We start from the raw sequence: 21,903 nt of genomic DNA on the forward strand, positions 1-21,903 counted from the left end.
AGCATCCAGGGAAACAGAGTGATGCAGGTGTGGGTGTGACAGCCCAGTAAGAGGCCTGACCCCAGACAACATGGGGCACTACCAGCACAGATGACCAGTAGCACACCAGAGTATGAGTCCCCTCTTTTTCACCCCAGAGTACAGCACAGCAAGGCAATACACGGGGCAGCACAAAGATGAGGTGATGCCAAACGATCTGCCACGCATCCTCAGAGAGATCTGACACCCACCCACAAAAACAGTGATCACAAAACGCTGCAGACAGGTCCTCTGTGCAACGAGGGGACGGGAGCTAACTTCACGCAGAATAACTTACAGATGAACCCACCCTACACAAATCCTTGTGTGCAGCAAGGCAAAGAGCTCTGCTCTCATAGCTCACGCTCCTCCTGCTCTATGATGCAGTCCTTAAAACCTTCCCTGCCGATTTCCCAGCCTTCGCATACCCCACACTCACAGCTCTCCCATGCAGCAGAGCAAAACAGGCATGGAAGGAGGCACCAGCACTCCATAAGCTGCCATCCTTTCACCTGGACACTTCAAATACCTGCATGTATGGAGTGCCTTCAAAAGACATGCTCATTTGTAATGTTTCAAGTTCATTTGCTGCTCTGGCCTCATTCCTAAATCTCATATGCGGAGAGAAACACTTGAAGAGGAGTTAACATGCCAAGAATGCTGCATTCATCCTTGCAACAACACAGAGGTCCAGAGCATCACTCCTGATTTCCAAAATACACTCCTGCCCCACAATTCATCAGTTAATGCCCCAGATAACTTTAACCCTTTTGCTCATCATTTCTTCCCCATCTGTCTGCCTTTGAAGCAAATCAGGATTCTGGTCCAGGACAGCGCTTAAACACTCGCTTATCTTTAGGCACACAAGAAGCTGCAGAGAATTCAGCTGGATTACTCATACACTTGAATTTCAGACTTAGGATACAGAAAGTTCACTGAGCCCTCCTTAAATGGCAAAGACGCAACACTGTGTTTTCCAAGCTCAGCTCTGTGCAATCCCCAGGAACTTAAGAAAGAAATGAACTCTCTAAAAAAGCACCAAAGTGGAACTATGCTAGGAAAGGCATCATTCTCATTCTCCCATAAACCAGCCTGCAGGATCAGAAGTGATGTAGAATCACCACAGCTCTAGAGGAAGCTTAAACTACCCTAAAAAACAGCAGTCTTAATTTACACAGCAAAATAAACCACTGAGGTAGTGGCCAGCAGATGATGTGCAGTCCTCCTCATCCTTATTCTCCTCCTTGAAATGTGTTTTTACACATAGATATCACCTGGACCTTAACCATTTCTGTGGTTCATTTCCTGTCCTCCCCACCATCACCTTTAAGACTCAACAGCATTAAACTGCCCTGATTTCTAAATGCCAGAGGCAAAAACCAGCCTCCACACTAAGCTAGGCATTTCAATACCCACAACCGATAACTAGAGGCCTTACCCCCCCAGTGAAGGATGATGATGATAATGCGTAAGAGGCAGATAAAAGCAGAAAAGATGGAGGAGATGGACTCTAAAGGTAGGTATAACTGCAATAAGCAGTTCAGAGTAATCTCCAGAGTTGTATGGAAAGGATGCTAACCTCAGTCTGTAATTACAACAATTCTTTTCAGCCATTTCTCTGATTATCAGTTATGTCTGCAAACTAAAGAGAGCAACTCTGGTCTAACTGGCTTTTTTCTCTCCTGTATTTCAGTGCTGGGGATGATGCGAGATTGCCAGCCTCACTACTCTACAAGCCCCAGTGTCCCATCAGTAAAACAGCAAGAATAATTTCCCTTCACCTCAGGAAGGCACTGCGAAAACAGTCCTCCCAACTGGCAAAGCACTTCAATGAAAGGGCAACCCAGAACAGCACCAAAGGAAATTAATAATTCTACAATCAGTCCCAGGTTTTAATAGTATGTAGTAAATAGGGCTTGGGGCCACACAACTGCACAAAAAGAAAAGAAAATGAATAGCTGCCCATTATCACCTTCTGCTTAGGGCACAAGAAGTAGGTGCTCTGGCAATTAAGTAGTTGTGTCATAATGCCCTGTTGGGAGGGTGGTGGGAGGGGGCAAATGGCAAATTAAGATTTCATCAACAATCTTCACTCTGGCATTTTGCAGCTTTGGAACGCTTGGACTTGTAACTTTAACACCATTCCTTTAACGGACTGCATTGCTTGTAATTAACTGCAGGACTGCCACGTGGCTGCGACAATCACCATCTGTTTCTCTTGGGAAATCCAGATTAAAAACTTGTCTTGGCCAGAGTAATAGCCTAAGGTCTCTCTCAAGATTTGCCCAAACGCATGAAAAGCAAATCAAGTCTCTACCCCAAGCGATGAGGTGTGCTAAACTCAAGCCAGCTGATCTCCTTCGGTGCTGAGCTGAAACAGGAACGTCGCTGACACCCGGGCGATGAGGCAGGGGAGATGCAGCAGCTGGAGCTACAACCACTTATCAGCTGCTAATCCAATCAGTCTCCCAGCCCAGTCACTGCTGTCTGGGAGACTCCTCACTTTCATTCATGCTTGCCTCATTAAGTGGAGTAATTCAAGTCTGTTAAGGTGAGGTAATAAACTGCTGCAACAGAGAATGCTCCTTAGGGTACATGCACACAGCACATCGAAGATGCACATGCATGTTATTGAGATATAAACCACCAAAGCTGGGCTACAATGAACACAGCAACTGCAGCAGGACCACCTGTGAATCACCTATAAATCACCACAAGTTTCTTTTCCAGGAAGAAAAAAAACCCTCAACAACTTGAGTTTCATGCAGCCAGCCACATTGTTGAAAAAGCGCTAGAGGAGATATTTTAAATTTGCTCTGCTTAACTGAAGTTTGGAGCTGGATTGCTCGTAACGCATTGTGCAGCGCATCTCTACCCACCCCACTGGGCCCCACTGCTCCTTCTTCAAGGTCTGCAGAACAATCTGCTAGCCGCCTCGTCCGTCCGTCCATCCAGCCTTTGCCCAGCTGGCCAGACTGGTCCTGCAATAAAGCAGCTGGGTTGTGGCGGCTCAGCAGCATTGCAGCCCACAGCTGTGCTACCTGGGTAGAGGGTCTCGAGCTGGAGGGGTGAGGAGGAGCAGAGGGAGGAGATGACTGCGGGTCCGGACAATGGGATCCGCTGGCCTAAAACAAATGGAAGGGTAGGAGCCACAAATTGATGCATAAACAAGGCCTGACTGTGTAATTCGGAGCTAACAGGGTAGCTTACTGAATGTTAATTAAATCCTCAGTGCCTGTTACCAACTGTGGAGATCAACTTATTTTTAAATTAAATAAGCAATAAATGCTTAGATGAACTTCTATTAAATTTCACCCAGTGAATGAAGTATGTGGGCCTTTTAATAGACATTAAACAAGATAGTTATGGCAAGTTAGTTGATATTTTATTACCTAAAGATAATGGCCATATTAAATCTCTACTAACTATTCCACTGGCGGCACAATCATCCAAGACTTGGCGGAAGTTTGCCTGCCGTGAAGCATCCCTGGGCAGCGGCAGCAGCGGGAGGAAGGCAGCCAAGTGCTGAATGGCACCTACTTAGAGGATGCTCGAGTGCAGGAACCCACTTAGGCACAAAACAGGATCTCTCGCAGCCGGATCTGGAAGCCCCAAAGAGGGCTGGCAGGGACTTGCACACAGAAATCAAAGACCCTTGAGCAACCCAAGCACCCCAAACTAAACAAAGGAGTTTATGGGGTTACTGAGAAATCACTGTATTACAAGGTTCCCTTATGGCATCAAGGGAAATAGAAAACATCCTAACAGCCTGCAACACTCAAAAGCTTGTATTAATACATCTTTTTCTACAAAAAGGTTATCAGCAGCCCACAACTCCACCGATGTTTGTTTTCCTTTCCTGAGCATATTGCGATAGTTTGGGAGCGCTTCTGAGTGACTCACACGCATGTCACTGTCACCCACAGATCCCAACAACAGATACGACAAGTCAAAAATGACAGAGACTTGCTGACAGCAACTTAAAAATGATCCTTTTCATGCCAGCTCTTGCACTTGCTCACAACACGATCGAAACCAGCTCTTTGAGATGAAAGCGGAATCTCCACCGAGGTGTCTCTACCGGTAACCTTAATCACAATGATTAAGTGTGGGTAGTGGGTTGTGTTTTTCTTCGGGTCTGGATTGGAAACATCATGAGGTCTACCTGCCCTGTCGTGCCCAAAAGCAGGAGGAATGGAAAGAGCCGAGCCCTGCACCCCGCTAACCCCCACCTCTTGGGCAGACACAAGCGCTCAAAAAGCTTTTGAGCTTTGTGGGCTTTTTCTGGTCTGTGGTTTTCGGTTTGATTTGTTGTTTTCTTTTCTCTGTTTGCTTCTATTTTACAAAACAAAAAGCTCCCTAAATTAAAAAGAGGAAAGCACAGAGCTCTTTGGACATCATCGACACTCTTCTCCAGTATGCCAATGTGCATGGGAAAGCCAATTGCAACATCTTCCCTCCAATCCCTCCACTGGAGCTGTTGTTCATCAAGTTATTTCATGTCTTGCATTTTCCTACATATAGCCCACACTTTTTAAAGGTATTGTTCCTTGTGAATCCGTCCCTCAGATAACCCACATCCTTAGGTAAGCTGTGGTTTCTGTCTTCTCCGCTCCTGCCCGCTTTCGAAGCCTGGCTGCAGTTCCAGTAAGCTCTCTAGCTTTTAGCAGAATTACTCTGCTACGACAGCGAGAGCAGAGGAAGATGACAAAGCTACCAGGGTAAGAACACAGGTTGCAGAGGACCGAAAGCAGGCAAGAATATTGCTGTCTTACTCACACGTGCAAACACAGATGCTGAATCCCAGACTTCTGGCAGGTCACATAGACTCGGTGTTCATCTTGCTTCCCTGATGGCTTCTCTCCATAAAAAAAACCAACATACCTAAAAATCACAGATGTACCTAAAGGAAATGCATATTTCTTTGTCATCCCAATGTCATCTTTAAAACCTCTCCACGCATCCACAGGAACTTCCCTCCACCTGAGGGGATTACCAAAGTGTCCTGGTTTCTGCTGGGATAGAGTTAATCACCTTCCCAGTAGCTGGTATAGTGCTGTGTTTTGGATTTAGTATGAGAATTATGTCAATAACACACTGATATTTTAGTTGTTGCTAAGTAGTGCTTATACTATGCCAAGGACTTTTCAGCTTCCCATGCTCTGCCAGCAGGGAGAAGCATGAGAAGCTGGGAGAGGACATAACTAGGACAGCTCACCCAAACTGGTCAAAGGGATATTCCATACCATATGATGTCATGCTCAGTATATAAACCAGGGGGATCTGGCCAGGGGGGAGGAGCGACTGCTGCTCAGGAACTGGCAATGGGTGACAAGCAATTGCATCATGCACCACTCATCTTATATATGCTATTATTATTTTCCCTTTCTGTCCTGTTAAACTCTTAACCCTTGAGGTTTACCTTTTTTCCTATTCTCTCCCCCATCTCGCTGGGCGGGGAGGATGAATAAACGGCTGTGTGTGGTGCTTAGCTGCCTGCTGGGTTAAACCACAACAACTGAGCTACCACAGACTGCACGGGTACAAGCGTGGACAACCAGCTGGAGGTGAAACCCAATGTGGTCCAGGGCCAGCCAGAGCACAGGGTGCAAGTGCTGCCCAGAGCCACATCAGGGCCGGAATAGTTTATTAGGAGAAAGGCAGAGGTGCGTGGGTCAGGCTTTCAGACACAAAGAATGAAATGCCACCAAGGACGCATTGTTCACACAGCCATGATGGGCAAAGGAATAGAGAAACCACCGCGGGCACCCTGAGGGTATCTGTTTCCACAGACACATGGAAACTGTCTTATTGCAAACAATTCGTCATCCACCCAAGCTACTGCTTTTCTGCAGCTACAGTCAGCAAGAGATGTTTCACAGAAACCTGCACCAAACAGACTCTTCTTTCCAATTAGGTATTTACGATCCAAGAGCCATTGCGATAAGCTGGTGTAACTCTGAATGTACCTGACAATCATACAGCCATCTGCTTTCTAGACTTGGCTAAATTTTTGTCCTCAACAACACTCTGCATGATAAATGCCACCATTTAGTTACATGGATAAGCACTTAATTTCATCCATTTTGAATCAACCACTTTCACCTTGGCTTGCACTGGTACAGAGGAACAGAGACCCTTTTCCACTTGCACTCACTGTTTCTGTGACACCCTTCTAATGTGTGTCCTTTATATAGCAGCAACCCCAAACTACTGGTTAAACTCCTTTGGGTTTTCCAGCTCCCCACCTCTCCTTATTATCCCTCTCCAAAACCTCACACACCAGGCTTCCCTGATCAGAAGGGATTCACTCAACATTTATAGTCTGACATTACACAGAAGCAGCAAACTAACAAACAAGGCAACAGTCAGGCTCCGAAATTAAGTGAGTGGCATTTTCACTCTGATCATGAACTCCCACATAGTAATTCATAATATGAATTATAATAAAAAATACATACTGATGATCACGTTATTTAAAAGCACTCCAGCTCCACCGAGACTGTAGCTGATGCTCCTAGGTGCCTTACAAAACTCATTATTCCAGCTTTGGAGCTTCACCCCTGAACACCCTAGAGAAATGAGCGCTTTGGCAAGGGACACACATCTGAATGCACACTTATATTATTTGAAAGCTTGAATTACGCTACACCAGTTCCTGATTTTGGTAAGACAGAGCCTGTTACCTATCAGTAACACAGCACAGCTGAAGACTATATTCAGAGCAACTAAATCACCAGCTTACGGGGGACAGCTGATAACAACACACCAGGTGACTGGGACTTGCACAACAGAGACATCTGCACAGCAACAAAAGCAGTAATCCTCACTGACCTGGGCACCACAGAGACTGCACAACAGCAATTCATAGCAGTTTGGAGGTGCACCTACAGAAGCTTCAAGAGGACGCAGTTTTAGCTTCATTTTCCTGGACGCTTTCTCTGTTTCAACCCAGGAGTTTACCCATGGGCTGCATACCCTGAAGTGGGGCTGCTGACAATATGGGACATGCGTAGAGCCAACCTGCCCATGGCCTTCACAGAACACACACATGGTGGGACTGACTTTTGGGAAGAAGGTCTTAAAAAAAAAAAAAAAAAGTAATTTAAGTGCCCTTTCTGTGCACAAGGGGCCCATTTTCACAGTCCAACAGACTCATTGCACACCTCCTAACTGCTACCAGGCACCTCTCACCAGACAAGAGATGCCTGAAAGTCCTACAGTGACCTTCAGAAAGCCATGCAGCCCTCAGCTGCAGGGGTGGGAGAAGAGCCTATAAGGACCAGAGGACAGCTGATGGCAGGACAGCCCCCAGCACCATTACTGACAAGGGCTTGGCACCACCACTACTCTGAACCAGGTTGCCCCAACCTGGTAGTTTTTTCCCCAACAAGAGTCAACACAACCTGACTCAGGCAGAAGAAGAAAAACTGAATAAAACAATTAAAGGAAAACTATATATGAGAGGGCAGCAAGCCTGAAGGCCCCATTAGCAACACAAGCATCTTGATGGAGCTGTAGGTAGGACTAGACACCAAGGGCAGGAGCTTGCCAGGTGGCCCCACAGCCACTACCCACACTGTCACCTACTGACAGTTTGTCCCCATGGGGAAAAACCCTCCAACAATGACTAAACAACTGGAAGAGGGGAATAACAGGGCTAATAAATTCAGAAGCAATAGGATCAAAGGGCATGGAGTGAGCAAGGAGAGACAGAGTAGGCAAAGAGGCAGAGAGAAGTTTTCAGCAGTAAATCCATATGCCCAGAGAGAAACATTTCCCAGTGGAAATCCTGTATTCCAGATAATTATTTAGCCTTGCCTGGGCCAGCCCTGCTACAGCAAGGGTGGGATAACCAGAAAGTCCCTCACATGCAGAAACTGCACTGCTGCACAGCAGGCTGGGTGACACACAGGATAGTGAACAACATTTTCCAGTGTGAACCTGGCTGACAATGTGCAGATAAAATGCTGTGTCCCATTGTCCAGCTCCAACCATTCCCCTGCCTTCCTAGTATCCTGTATCTGCAATTACTCAGTGAAACAGCACCTGCTGTATCACCAGCACCCAGACAGCAAGGGACTCCCTGCTCTTCTCAGATCTTGACCCAAAAATCATTCCTGGAAAGTATAAGCACAAACTCTACAAGTAAATGAGCCCAAGGAAGCAAAAAGAGTCTCTAAACTTGGAGTGTTTCCAAAAATAGAACACTTCCATGCAAGACCTTGCACTTCACGTGGGTCAAAGCCATTCTGTAATCAGGGGCCAAAGTGTTGTGGATGTGCAGGATGACACATCAGCAAGCTTGACGGTTCCTACAGGCTCTCAGAACTTTTGTGTATCAATCGCCTAGTAAGGCAGAAAGATACTAAGCAGGAAATCAACCAAATAAACATGCAAACAACTGGGCCAAAACAAAACAAACAAAAATAATCAAAACAAAGCAGGAGAAATCAACATTCGTATGTTTCATCAGCGGGACCGAACTGCACCTCGAGGTACAGTAGCCAGAGTAATTATCAGGAGTTTCTCCATCAACACCTCCTACTCGGGAGCACTGCCTTCTCCCCAGCATAGCCCCAGGGCGGGTAGACTGTTCCTGCACAATGGCAGCAGTAAGATTTGCCTGCTCAGAAGGGGAGGGCAAGAGCAGAAGAATGAAAAAATAAGTATATTAAAAAAAAAAATAAAAGCCCAGGGTGACGTAAGAGTGTGGGAAACTTTTACGTCCTTACCTGCTGGGGAAGGGTGGGCCTCCCCTGGCGTATAAAAAGCTGCCAGGGCTTTACACGACTTGTTATTTACTACCGAGCCCCGGCCGAGGAAGTCGGCCGGCCGGTGCCAGGTGCGGCGCCGGGGCAGCGCTGCAGCCGCCGCGGGGCGGAGGCGGCCCCCGCCCGGGCCAAGTGCACCTGCGGCCGGGCAGCACCGCGAGCCCCGGCCGCCCCGGGGGGACCCCGGCCCGCGGGCAGCCCCCGCCCGGCGCGGAAGCGGGACGTGCAGCTGAGCCGCCGAAGTACCGGGGATATTCCCCCCGGCCCGCACCCGGAGCTGCCCCCGCCCCACGGCCGAGCTCGCACCGGGCCGGGCCGTGCCCCCCTCCCCCCCCCGCTGCGGCCTCGGCGCCCGGGGCGGAGGGAGGAGCCAAGCGCGGCCCCCCCCGGGCGGCCAGCAGCGCTCCCCGCCCCGGCCGGGGGCTCCAGCTGTTGCACAGCTGCCTCGGCGGGCGGAGAGCGGGGAGAGGAAGGGGGCAAGTTATTATCTGCAACAATACCTCGGGGGGAGGAGGCAGCGGAGGCGAGCGCGGCAGCGGCGGCAGCGGGAGGAGGCGGCGGGGGGAGGTGGGGCCGAGGGCGGGGAACGGGGCCGCGGCGCTGCCCGGGACCGCCCCACCGCGCCCGCCCCCCGGCCCCGCCGCCGGCCCCTTCCGCCCGCCGGCCCCTTCCGCGCTCCGCGTCGCTGCCCCGCCGCGCCCCCCGGGCAGCCCCTCCCGCGCTCCCTGCATCTGCGCCCCCACCCCGGGCCCCGGCGCATCCCCTCGGCATCCCCCTGGGCCAGCCACTCCCGTGCTCCGCCCTCCAGCATCCATCCCTCCGGTCCATCCGTCCCCTCCCGCTCCCTTTTGCATCCCCCTGGCCGCGGCTCTCTCCCCTCTTGTATCACTCCCTCCGCGCCCCCCTCGGCCCTTACCTGCCCTCGGGCGGAGGAAGGGGGGGCGGTAGCCCCAAGCTCGGCGGGACACCCCCGAAACAAAAAGCGAAAGCGCGGCCGCTGCTTCCCGCCCCGCCGGGCGGCTGCGCTCTGCCCCGGGCTGACGTCAAGGGCCCAAATTCCTGCCTTTCCCTGCAGGCAGATTTGTCCATGTAAGGGCTGGGGCCGGGGCCGCCGCTCGGCGGGGGATGGGGCTGCGCTGCGCGCACGTTGGCGGGGCTGGGGGCACCCCCGACCCTGCAAGCATCACCCTCCTTCGCTGTAACCGGGGTGGCTTAGGCCCAGAAATGTGCACCGTGGCTTTCAATATTCAGCTTTTCCCAGAGAAGTTTTGTCCAGGGCTCCCTATGATTTTTTTAGGTGCTTTTCCAAATAACTTTTTCTCTGATCTGCCCAACTGAGGCACATAAAAAGGTGGGGGGAAGAATAAGATGCTGGGAGTTAGAAAGGAGCTGCCTGCTCAGAGATTCAAAGCAAACCCTGTAGACCATACGTAAGAGAAGTGGAAGGGAAACAATGTTCTGATCAGTTTCTGATTGTTTTATGGCTACTTATAAGGACCAAAATTAAAATAATTAGGATTTTGAGTGTGATTATTTTTATAATGGAATGTTACCCTTTAAGTAGCCATTGGGTATGTGCACTTGCCCTGAAGACAGAAGGGTTGCATTGCATTCAGGCTGCAGAGAGGAGAGTTGCCAAGCCTTACTCATTTGGAAAGAGATTTCTGGATGAGTTTTTAAGCACTTTAAATGTATTTCATTTTGACAATAAAGTGCTCTGCTGTGTGCTTTCAGAAGATGTTTACAATCTTATCCCATTACCAGTTTTAATGTCCACACTCACCACTTGACAGCCCCAGGAGGGAAAGTTTGCGCGTAAGGACACAAAAAAGGACATTAGGTGCCTAAAAGACTACAGAAAACTGGAATGCTGAGTTGTGATCCAGCCTCCCTTCCCCTTCCCTGGCTGCCAGAGTGTCTAAAACAAGCAAGAGTGCTCCCAGAGTCACCTGAGCAGATCGGAGACCCCAGGAGATACCATGGGCACCCCTTCCTCAGCAGGCACTGTAGCAGGGAAAGCATGACATATCCCAAATTCAGTCCTCAGTGCAAATCCCCCATCTGTGGTTGATTTGGTGTCCTGCACTGGCCCCCCATACCAGAGGTGCTAAATTCCTCCCAAGGGATGGAGAGGGCTGACGGGGCCAGATACTATCTTAGAAACGCTGCAGCTAAATCTGCATGAGCCTGTCAGTCACAACCACAGACGTTTTCTAAGCATTATGACTAGAAATACCCTAGCCTTGTCCTAGCCGCCTACCCTGTGCTTAAACCCTTCTGGTATCCAAAATCAAAGCAGAACAGTGCATGAGTCACCAGGGCCCCATGCTGTAGGTGTACCTAGAGTACTGATAGCACCCTGAGAACGTGGCCTCTTGTGAAAAACACGGGTATGGATCCCTTCTGAACACCAGTGGATGAGACCATAGCACCAAAACCAGCCAAAACTGCCCAAGGCCCTGTAATGCTGGGCTCAGTTTGCTTCCTGAAGAACCTACAGTTGAAGTGTGTCCTTCCAGCTGAGCGCTCTGACCGCCAGGCTGCAAAGCTGTGCTCCTTCATCACACTTTTAGGACGTGGTGTCTTCTGCTGCAGGGGTCAGGCAGCCATCACGAGGGACTTCCTGGCACTGATGTCGGTCAACCCCAGCATGGTGGGATGCTTGACGGAGCTTAGATTTGTAATGCTCCAGAGAAGCAGATTCAGAGGGATTGTTGCCATTTGTTTTGGCGTTTTGTTTAATTCTCTGTTCTACCTTTTTTCCAAATCTGCAACAACCCTTGTTTTGTGTCAACTAGTATCTATGGGAAGCATCTGAAAACTGGAAGAAACTGTTTGGCCCAAGATGAGAGACAAGTGTTCTCCATGTAGTATTCCAGAGAAAACCAGTGGTCAAATATTTTCCTTGTCCCATATCCAGCAATTATTGCTTCTCTATCCATCAAGCTTATGCAATTTTCCAGTCATGTTAACAGAAGAGAGAATACTTTGCACGTCCATAGCAGCCTCCTTTGAGTGATCCCAAAAGTTTTAAGCTTTGAGCCTCCAAGAGTGTGAGATAGTAACTGCTACCTCCATTTTGCAGGTAGATGAGCTGTGACTAATCCTCTGCAGCACAGCAGCACAAGTTTGATTCGCAGCCCATTACCCTTGTAACACGCTGCCCAGAATGGTCACTGCCTTGTCAAGCACAACGTGAATTTTCTATTTTTTTTTTTCGGTTTCCTATCATGACCAATATCATGCGCTTTGGAAATGAAAGTAGAAAATTCAAGGTGTTGAGCTTGGCTGTGAAAATCTCTTCTTTGCCTGGAAAGAATCAAAAATACTGGCAATGTGCAATCATTCCTTTGGTAATATCTACTGCGCCCTGCACCATAGCAGCAAAATGAATTAAACAGCAAGAGTCTGAAATGCCTGACATTGCATAGGCCACTCAGGGGGCAGTAATACAAGAGTGAGCCTGGGCCAATATTAATTCAAGGAAATGAAGTTTTTTAGTGGTTAAGGTGCATGCCTGGAAACCTGGAAACCTGGCCTCTGTTCCTATTTTTCCTGTGTTGTACGACTTTAGACCAGTTGGTTCACCTCCCCATGTCTGGAGGAGCCTTTATAAACCCACAGCACAAGGTCTAGTGCAGGGAGTGACACACCATGACCTCCCATCAGACTGTGTGTAACCCAGTTCTGTACCAAGTTTCCAAAAGCCAGCAGGTGAAACCTTGCTTTTTGGAATTTGGGTCTCTGATTTTGGTGAGATTTCAGGTGCAAAATCACACACACACACACACACACACAAAAGCAGAATGGGAAGAACCCTTTGGAAGCCACCGGAATTCATCCTTTGGGCCATAAAAGCAGGAGCAGCATTGCCTAAACCACACCTGACAGAGGTTCACCTACTCCGCTCATAATGATCTCTAGAGGATCCATTCCAGAGCTACAGTTAGAAAAACTTTCCTTATCTCTAACCGGAGCCACTTTTGCTGCAATTCAACTCTTAATCAGATGGAGTTGTAGGGATCTGACGTATTCCCTCATTAGCAACAATTCCAGAGCAACAGGAAAGTCGCCCACCTGGTGAACTAATTCTTCCATGGGTAAAAGCCAGAGAGGCTGGAAAACACACTAAGCACGTGTTCTTGGGAGAGTTGCCACCTAGTTTCCAGACAAAGACCAGATGCAATTAGCCTTAGATCAACTAGAGACTCCTCTGCCCCAAACCGCAGCACTTTTCACCCAGCTCGCCATGGGGACACCCACTTCCATCAAGACACGCTGCAGCGGGACATTTGACCCTTCAATCTCCATAGGGCATTCTTGGAAGCACATGCAAAACCTGAGCTCACAGCAAGAGCATTCTTGCGGCACTAGGGAAGGAATGAGGAAACACCAGCACGGGGACTAGGCAGACAGGAGAGAAAAGACTAAACCTGCAAGCCTGAATTGATTTCCAGCCAGGGTGCACGTTCCTGATTTTGAGATACACGCATGCTTGCTGCCTGGTGGAAGGAATCTAGGAACAACAGTGGGCCAAGCTTTGTCATTCCCCGTTTTGCACGTACGTTTGCATCCAGATGGGAATGCAAGGCACGTACTGGGCAGGCCTTAGTAAATCACAGATCACTGACAGTGATCGAGTCTGGGCCAGAACCCCATGGGAATCTTCACTGATGAGAAACAGAATTTCCAACAACCTCCCCAACTTACCATGAGTATATCAGAGACAGTGATCATCACCAAAACCCTCTGCATCTCTGTACACGTCTTTGAGTTCCACGTGGTTCACAAAACGCTCAGTTTTATCTGGAGATTAGCTCTATCTAACTCCATATCATTTTACTGTTGGCCACAGTGAGTTTTGGGTAGCTCGGGAAAGTATAAATCTCCCCGCACTTATTCCAGGCTCTGCTCCTTGCTCTGCTCCATCCACTGTCTGGACCACAGCTGCCTGTGCTGCACTTGGAAGAAATGGCAAAGCTTTGTAAAACTGTTAAATCCCAATGCTGAAAAGTGCAGGTGAGCAACATGCCAGTGTAGCATACTTAATTTTAAGGACATACTTAAATCCAATTTGAGCCCAGAGAGATTTTAGCTTAGGTTTAAGCGTTCTGTTGAACAGGGGTGGATTTAAGGATTGAAGTGTTTTGCTAGACTGGATCTTTGGTTAATGAGGAAAGAGGGTTGCTAGCGCTAGAAAATGAACTGCCTGGAGCTCTGTGGCCAGAGGCAAGCCATAACTAGCACTACTCAATTTTTCTAATCAATTTTGATGAAATTAGCACATAGAATTGGTAAAGAAGTTGACAATTTCATTAAGAATCCTCACTCTCTGGGCCTCAGCTTAGTGGGGAAAAAAAAACAGGTTTATAGTATCTCATCAGAGTGATGTGATATAATTAAAGTAGAAGTCACTAGACTTTGTATTTTACACCATCTGGTATCTTGCACGATACCTCACTAAGGATGAATGTTTCAAGCCCAGATTTTAGCACTGAAATCATGAGTGTTTTGTTTTACAGGAAGGGAATTGGTCAAATTCTTTACAGAGTCTACACTGAACAAACAAAGAAGTACCCCAATCTTCAAAGAAATATTTGCAGTAACAGATATTTTGGGGGACATTTTTGCATAAGCTCTGACCTCCCTGTTGAGAATCAAAGCAAAAATATTGAATGTACTAAGCAGATGTCTTCTCCTAGTGACAGCAAGATGAGCAGAGACAGCTGGTTAGAAGAACAACAACAACAAAAACACATCATCATTCCTGCTTTGGCTCCAAAAAATCTTGGACTTGTTGTCAAGGAAGAAAGCTATGTATGTAAGAAGCCAAGAAAGAGACAAATATTATTGAATCTGGTAGCATTTTAGTGAATGTGCTGGAAATAACTTAAGTAGGAAGAAAAACTGGATGAGCTCCATTGTTTATTAAAAGAATGCCTCTTGTTATTTCCACAGGGACCTATAGCCCATATAGTCATTAACACGTTTACGAGACATATATTTTAAATAGGTTGCCTCACTCATCAGTCTTATGTGCTTTTCTTATAAAGTAAATAGAGTTACAGCATGTAGAAATGTATACAGCCACATAAATATAATCTCTGCAAGCTATAAATGCCAACTGTGAATTTCTCATGTAACTCCTTCAATCAGGAGATGGGTGTAGTACAGAGACAGCTAGAGAGATCCAAAATATTAGGAAGGGAAGAGAAAATTAGAGTCCCTCTGGTGAAAAATAAGAGAAATAATACACACACACACAAATCAAAATTAAAATATGAAGAGGTAGCCTGGATGAAAAACAGTCTGAGCTGCGGTGAACAACAGATCAAAGAGGAGTTGTTTGACAAGACTGCAAAATAAGCCAGCGACCTTCTGGCCTCCCTGCACAGAGGTAATACACTCTTTCTCTTGATGGTTTTCACGTGAACAGCACTTGAACTCTCTGCTTGGCCCCTGGACAGCTCTGTTTTCCTGAGCTTTGGGCAGACTTGAGGGAAGAGTTTAAGAAATCAAAAGCTGTGTAGTCTGGCTAAGGCTAAAGATGATTAACTTGAGGTGGACATCCCAGGAGGAGTAGGTAGACCCAAATCCCATGCCATAACGTATTGTGCTGTGCAATTGCAAAGGTATGGATTGGCTGGCTTAGGAGGTCTGTTCCACGGATAGCTTCAAAATCCCTAGCCATCTCCTACAGAGGTCCTAAGCAGTTTAAAGCCTCAAAGAAGAAAGGAATTTAGGATGGTATAAGGGATGAGAATTGAGAAGCGTGACCAGTTTGACAGACCAGCTTGTAAACAGAGGACGATGAAGAAAAAGGAGAGGACACGGCTGCTGGGTCTCCAGATCTCGGCTCCCACCTTTGTCCACTCTCAGCTATGTGATTAGGCAGTCCGTGTACCATCATTTTCTTTGTATAATAGGAAACTGGGTTTAAGACTCCTGCTCTGCAACAGAGCAGATGTGGGACCTTGGGAAAGCTGCAGATTCAGCTAAGCTGGAAACAGCTTCCACCATTTGCCAGTATCTTGGAGAGTCTGGAAGATTTCCAGTCTCTACTGTGACAAAAACAGGACTTCTCAACATTTTTGGAGGACTTTTCTCCCTGGTAATAAAGGACAAAAAGCATGCAATGAAAAACAAATCACAGTGTCAGAACCGTGAGGATAAGGGCACCATTCTGCCTGCTTTGATTTCCTGTCTTGCCAACTTCAGCTCCAAGACCTGACCTGCAGCCTCCCAGCCACGCCAGGAATGACCATGCCATCCATGATGGAAGACCGTTTTAGCCAGAAATTAAATGCTGATTCCAAGAAAACATTTCCTAGAGTGTCTTGCTGAAATGGATACACTCCCACACACACAACATGAAAGGAATAATGTGTGACAAATAAACATTTTCTACTGAGAAACATTTATCCAACATGTTTCTCCCCAGTGACTCTGGAGCTTTGTGCCTCAGTGCACCATCCATAAAAAGAGACAAGAGCCCTTTCCCAGCCTCTGGGTGAATATACTCAGGTAATAATAATTATAGACTCAATCAATAATTTTATGGGCCCATTATAGCCCATGTGTTTGACTTTGACCAACAGCATCTCTGCCCACAGGCTGCTCCGTCTGCTCCATTCCACTGTGGGACGCAGAGGTGATGCAGGGCACCCCAGCAGCCCTGGGCTCAGCCATCCCCACGTACACGTTTCCTCACACCACCAGGAATCTGGATTGCCGAGGAGGCAGCCCAGCCCTGCTGCCGGTGAGGTGACAGATCCCTGGCACTGGAGATGGGCTCGAGCTGCTCATGAGCCGCTTGCGGCTGGAGAGGAATGTCTGCAGAGAGCTAAACCAGATTGCTCGTAGATGTCTTCCAAATTGCTCGCCTCTAATCTAGTGGACAGTTTGAGAGTAAACGTGCGGAGGGAGCACCATCTCCCCCCGCTCCTCAGCTTAATAGCCTGAGAAGATTGAGTGTGCACACAGATATTATGAGACAGCTGCGCTGGAAAAACCTTAGGATCTTGCTAGTGCCCTGGCAAGTACGTTAGATGTCAGAGCCACCTATGTGTACCCTTTTCCCTCTTGCAGGACAGATCTACTTCTATTACATGTTTGATGCTATAGACCCACCACAGCCACTTCAGCTGCAGAAGCACAGCAATGATACAAGCAAGGGCTGGCACTCTGGACTGAACTTGTGAATACAAAGTGATACACGTCCAAATACCTGCTCTCCACAGAGCTTTTAGAAATGGTCAAATGGCTGCAAAACCTCAGGAAAGCTGGCAGTTTGATGTCACATGTATTTTTCAGGCCCGCACTTACCACAGGGAAGCAGAAAAAAACAAATCAGTAGGTATTTACATTATTCTGCGTAGTTTTCAGCCACACAGTTCCAGTGTTTGCAGAACTTTTGGGTGCCCATCTCATGTGTTCAACACCTCATCTTTCCTAAGCGTAGGCTAAAAAATGCCACTTTTCTCCACTATTAAATCAAAAGCTGGCTACACCCATGCGTCAGCTGTTTACCACCCTCCGTTCCCTCCCTTTGGGCAGCTGACCAGGGATTATGACCTATATCCTTGAAGTATTTGTTTTATTTAGCATTACAGAGAAGAAGGGTTTAAGGCAACAAACAACCTAAGAGAGATCAGCTTGCACCTTCACTTGTGGGAACACAGCAAAAACAGCCAGCTCAACTCTTTGAATGTCCAAGACTTCATCTGGGCTCTCTCCTACCTTTGTCTTAAACAGACTCGTTCTGCACCTGCCAGTTAAGACCTTTCACTCACGCTTTACCTTCAGGTAGGAAAAACAAACTACTTGGCCTTGCTTTCGCCACGTCAGCGCTGCTCTGGAGATGCCTGGATGAGGCGGCCACCCTGTACACGTGGTAGCAAGGTGCTGATGGAGAAGCTGAATGTCACAAGGGAGCGTTTGAAAGTGCCGGGACTCTGTCACAGCCACCCAGGGCATTGCATCAGTTGACGCTATTAGTGTGGAACACCAACTGCAAGCTCTGCACAAGGATCTGGGACTGATACACACCCTGCATCAAGCCTCACCCCGCAATGAGACAGGCAGGCAAATGAGAAAAATAGGGCCCTGGCCCCTTCCTGTGATTAGATCATTATAATGGGTAAATATTTTCCTAGATAGAGAGCCGAGATAAAAGACTCCTGATGTCTGAAATGGAGTTTGAACAAGACTCACAACTGCTATCCCTACCTTGTAGTTCTTTGTAATGTGCTTCAGCCAAATGAGTGCCTTTTCCCCAAAAATACCTAGGAAATTAAACATGAACTTAATACCTAAAGGTGAAGATGCAGATCTCATAGAATTAGTTTTTCATTGGATAGCAAGAACAGTGTAAGAACTGCAGCTTGGGTTCAGTCCAGAGTCAAATTGTTCACTCGTAAATATACAGAATGGATTTAGTAACAGGTACCAAGGGTTAAATCCCAGAGGACATGACAGCTCTATGCCATTGAGGATAAATATTTACTGAGGAGTAGTGAAAAGTGACTGAGTGGTAGAGGCAGAGTCCCACAGACTGGCTTAGTGAAGTCTCTTTAATAAGAGCCTGTTGCTACACAGAAAAATGATTGTGGGTTTGTTATTTCTCTTAAAATGAAAATCAGTGTTCTCGTTCTCATGCTATAACAAACAGTGATTAATCATTCCCTATTCCTTTTTTTCTGCATTATTCATGATTTTCCAACCTCTGCTCTGTCTTCATCTTCTCTCTTGGTGTTCCAGTCTCACCCTGAGCTTTCTCAGGGTTTGGGGGGCTTTTGTATCAGAGAAGCTGGTTTATAAGGTTGTCTTTGAGAAACAAGTCTGACTTAAATCTCACACAATATCCAAGAATGTTCTCTGGTGTTTGACCACTTCGTGGCTGAAACAATATTCTACAGACATAATAACGTTGGTGTTTCAAAGCTGTAACAAGCACCTGTGGAGTTTTCGAACAAATAGGCTCAGCGTTCCTTGATGCACTCTTCGTTGCTGCTCCCACGTTTGATTGCTTTGTAATTATACTTGTAAAATGTGCGATGGGGTTACGCATAGGGGGAAAAAAATATTAAAAAATCATGTTTCAAACTGTGAGGGGATTTATGGGAGCTGCAAGACAAAGAAAAACCCACCTTTTTTTCTTTCCTCATTGTTTTCTTTGGAAGGCAGCCACCGAGGTTTCCTTGTCAGTAATACAGGGATTTGTAAATAGAACAAAGAGCTTCCTCGCACCGAGGCTCATTGTATAACCCCAGTGCAGTCACCGTGTGTCTTCGCAGGCAGTTCCCTTGAACTTTGCGTCTCACTCCTCCTGAGAACAGCCCTGCATGCCAGCTTGAACAGATGTGGTTTCCTTTAGGAAAGGTTTGCTGTTCAGGTCATTCCGACTTCCCTTTCAGAGCTTTCCAGCTTCATGTGCTCTTTACTCCAGGGATTACTGCAGTGGCCACTTGCTCCATGTGCTACTGTTAAGCTTCTCCTCACCTGCTGGCTGAGCTGAATGAACGCTGAAATCTCTGTTCCACAGAAAAATCTGACCTTTTATGTTTTCCTGAATCAAACCGGAAAGTTGCAATTTCCTTTGAACCCAAATTCTGAGAAACGTCATTTCAGAAAGGGCAAAATGGCCTCACTACAGCCTTTTGTTTGGGTGTTACCTACAGGCTTTTATATGAAACTTAAGATAGCTTAAAATGCATCAAGTTCCGTGTGATCCCAAATGCACCCAGGGAGCCATGGATTCTGCCAAGGGTGCTCTGCCAGAGAAATGGGGAAAGGAAACACATCTGGAGATGTGACACTGAGCCAGATACAGTTTTGTGTCACCCCGTGCACTTATTCTACTATTGTCATTGCTTCAATTCTACCAGTGCATTTATACTTTGAGTTTACAAGCATTTAAATTATTATTTTCCAGCCTCACTGCAAGCAAAGACTTTTACCGTATTTCACTGAAGATATAACTCAAAGACAATAGGTTGTACAAGCCTGGCATGATATTGCCAACATATTGAGTGCATATCACACTATGCTAATTTTAAAAAATATAGCTTTAAGAAGATTTAACAAAATCAGGGCACAAGGCTGTGCAGTCTCTTACTTAAGTATCAATAGAGCTGTTTTCTTCAGCTCTGGCTGATTAGAAAAGTTTTTTAAATGAATGAGAGTAAGACATTCTACAGCAGATAAAGAGCATCAAATGCAGAAGTTCACACTGGCTGAACTAAGCTGAGATTAAGCTTGCGTGTCGGCAGCTCTGAAGCAGTAACAATATAGCAGAAAAAACAGCCCTACCCTGTGAACAAATGAGAAAACCAAAACGAAGTGAACAATGGAGGAAAAGCTGCTGTACCTGGCCTTGGTGGGGAAGAAAAAGAATAAAAAAGGAAAAAAAAGAGTGAGGGAAAGAAACCGAAACGTTCCTCAAGACCAAAATCTCAACAGGCTCAAAATCAGTGTAACTCACACACTGCAACAGTTTGCAGGTCTGAAAGACACAAAGCTGTTCCTTCACCTAAAAACCCAACACAAAAGCCACGGAAACCCATCATGCCAATTCTGTGACTGCTTTGTGGAGCAGAATCTCTTTAAATGTCAATGTTCCCTTTGTTCTGTGCACAGTTTATAATGAGTCTATCATCTGTTTGGTGAAAGATCCAATGGAATATGTAATAAGGTTATCTCACCATCTCTCTATTGTAAAGCCGTATCTCCTCTTCCACTCATTAATTATTGTCTTCCACTTCCTGTGTCAAGTCTAAATTAGAAAATAGGGACTCAAGACTTACAAGCTTAACAACTTGCCATATATCAGCCGAGCTGTGGTAACTCTCCATGTGTTCCGTCTTAGCCCATAATAAACAAAACCAGTGTGACTCTGCAGTGCAGAGGATTGCAGTCTATGCAATTTAGTTTAACCTCCTTTTATTGTCAGCTAAGCTGACAGTGATCATTACCATTGCACAGCTGATGTTCAGTCCTCATATTGCAAGACTTTGCCTTAAAATCTTGGGAGCAGAGCTCTACCACTATAGCTATCCAGAAAGTTACAATGATTTATGTGCTGTCAAAACACACTAAAAAAAGTACAATTACATGATCATCAGCCAATGCCCCTTGGTTAGCAGTTTTTCAAGCACGAAGTGCTCAAACTTTGCATCAAGAAGTGAAGCAATCTATTTCTGAAGTGCAAACAGGAAAAAGTTATATGAGTCTCCTAGCAATTTTAGTCAAATATATCACAGAAGCAGCATGCTTAGCCTTTTCACTGTGCATCTGTCCAAGGTTTCCAGTAAGTTTTCCCTGATACAAGAATCAAAACACTAATTTGTTCTAACTCTGTTTTATTGTCTCTGCAGCACTAACTTTGAAAAATGGCCTTGTCTCCAAAGAACTGCACACAGTTCACGTGGGGAAGCTGTTAAATGCATTACGTTAAAATATCGCAGAGGAACTCAGCTCTGAGTGTTTGGGAGGTACAACACATAGATGTAAAACAGAACAGCTGAAGAAGGAGCGGAGGTCATACTCCAGGAGAGAAGCAGGGAAGTCCCCTGTCTGGTAGTTTTTGCACACGCTCTCCAAAATCAACAATTCCTGCTCTTCTTTTCTCAGGGCTGCTGCATTTTAATAAATGAGTCTCCTCATGTTAATGTCCTTCTGCCTTTCTCCTCACTGACCTCAGTACACATCAAGCTGGTTCATAAAGTTCCTTCTTTCACTGTATTTGAGTGCTTTCTGGAGACCTGATTTGTGCTGTTCTGTCAGTGAGACATCTGGCTGATTTATAGAGACTAAGACACAGTCGAGCACCGCGTTGTTGGCTGTTCTACCTGAATACTGTATTTCCTACACACTGTCTTCCCATCTCTGCCCATGCCGTGGTCTGATTTTAGATAATCTGCATGTTGCTCAAAGAAGAGAGCGTACTTTCTACCTCTCAGGAAAGCTTCTGAGATCCTCAGGAGTAAAAATGTGCTTTTTCACCTGTCTTCCTCACAAAGCAGTGGTGTCTGTCTAGACACTGATTGGGGAAATTCAGTCACAGAATAACGTGCAAATAAGACCATGATTCAGTAGTGAGGAAAAAACAGAC

General features: G+C 46.6%; 1 protein-coding gene across 15 annotated transcripts in view; it reads right to left on the reverse strand.

Annotated features, from left to right (window-relative positions):
• Positions 1-9,820, reverse strand: part of LPP (LIM domain containing preferred translocation partner in lipoma) — a 341,933-nt gene extending 332,113 nt beyond the window's left edge. For 9 of the 15 annotated variants that reach the window (XM_065844128.2, XM_071812672.1, XM_071812673.1 and 6 more), the window contains exon 1: positions 9,293-9,390. The gene's annotated coding sequence lies outside the window, so the exon portion shown is untranslated. Of the gene's footprint in view, positions 1-4,797; positions 4,869-8,753; positions 8,841-9,292; positions 9,391-9,708 lie in introns of those variants that run through there. The other 6 variants (XM_071812669.1, XM_071812661.1, XM_071812667.1 and 3 more) reach the window with 5 other exon arrangements.
• Between the last annotated feature and the right edge of the window lie 12,083 nt (positions 9,821-21,903).

The sequence above is a fragment of the Patagioenas fasciata genome, chromosome 9 (assembly GCF_037038585.1).
Source record: "Patagioenas fasciata isolate bPatFas1 chromosome 9, bPatFas1.hap1, whole genome shotgun sequence".
In the NCBI taxonomy this organism is placed as follows: Eukaryota; Metazoa; Chordata; class Aves; order Columbiformes; family Columbidae; genus Patagioenas; species Patagioenas fasciata.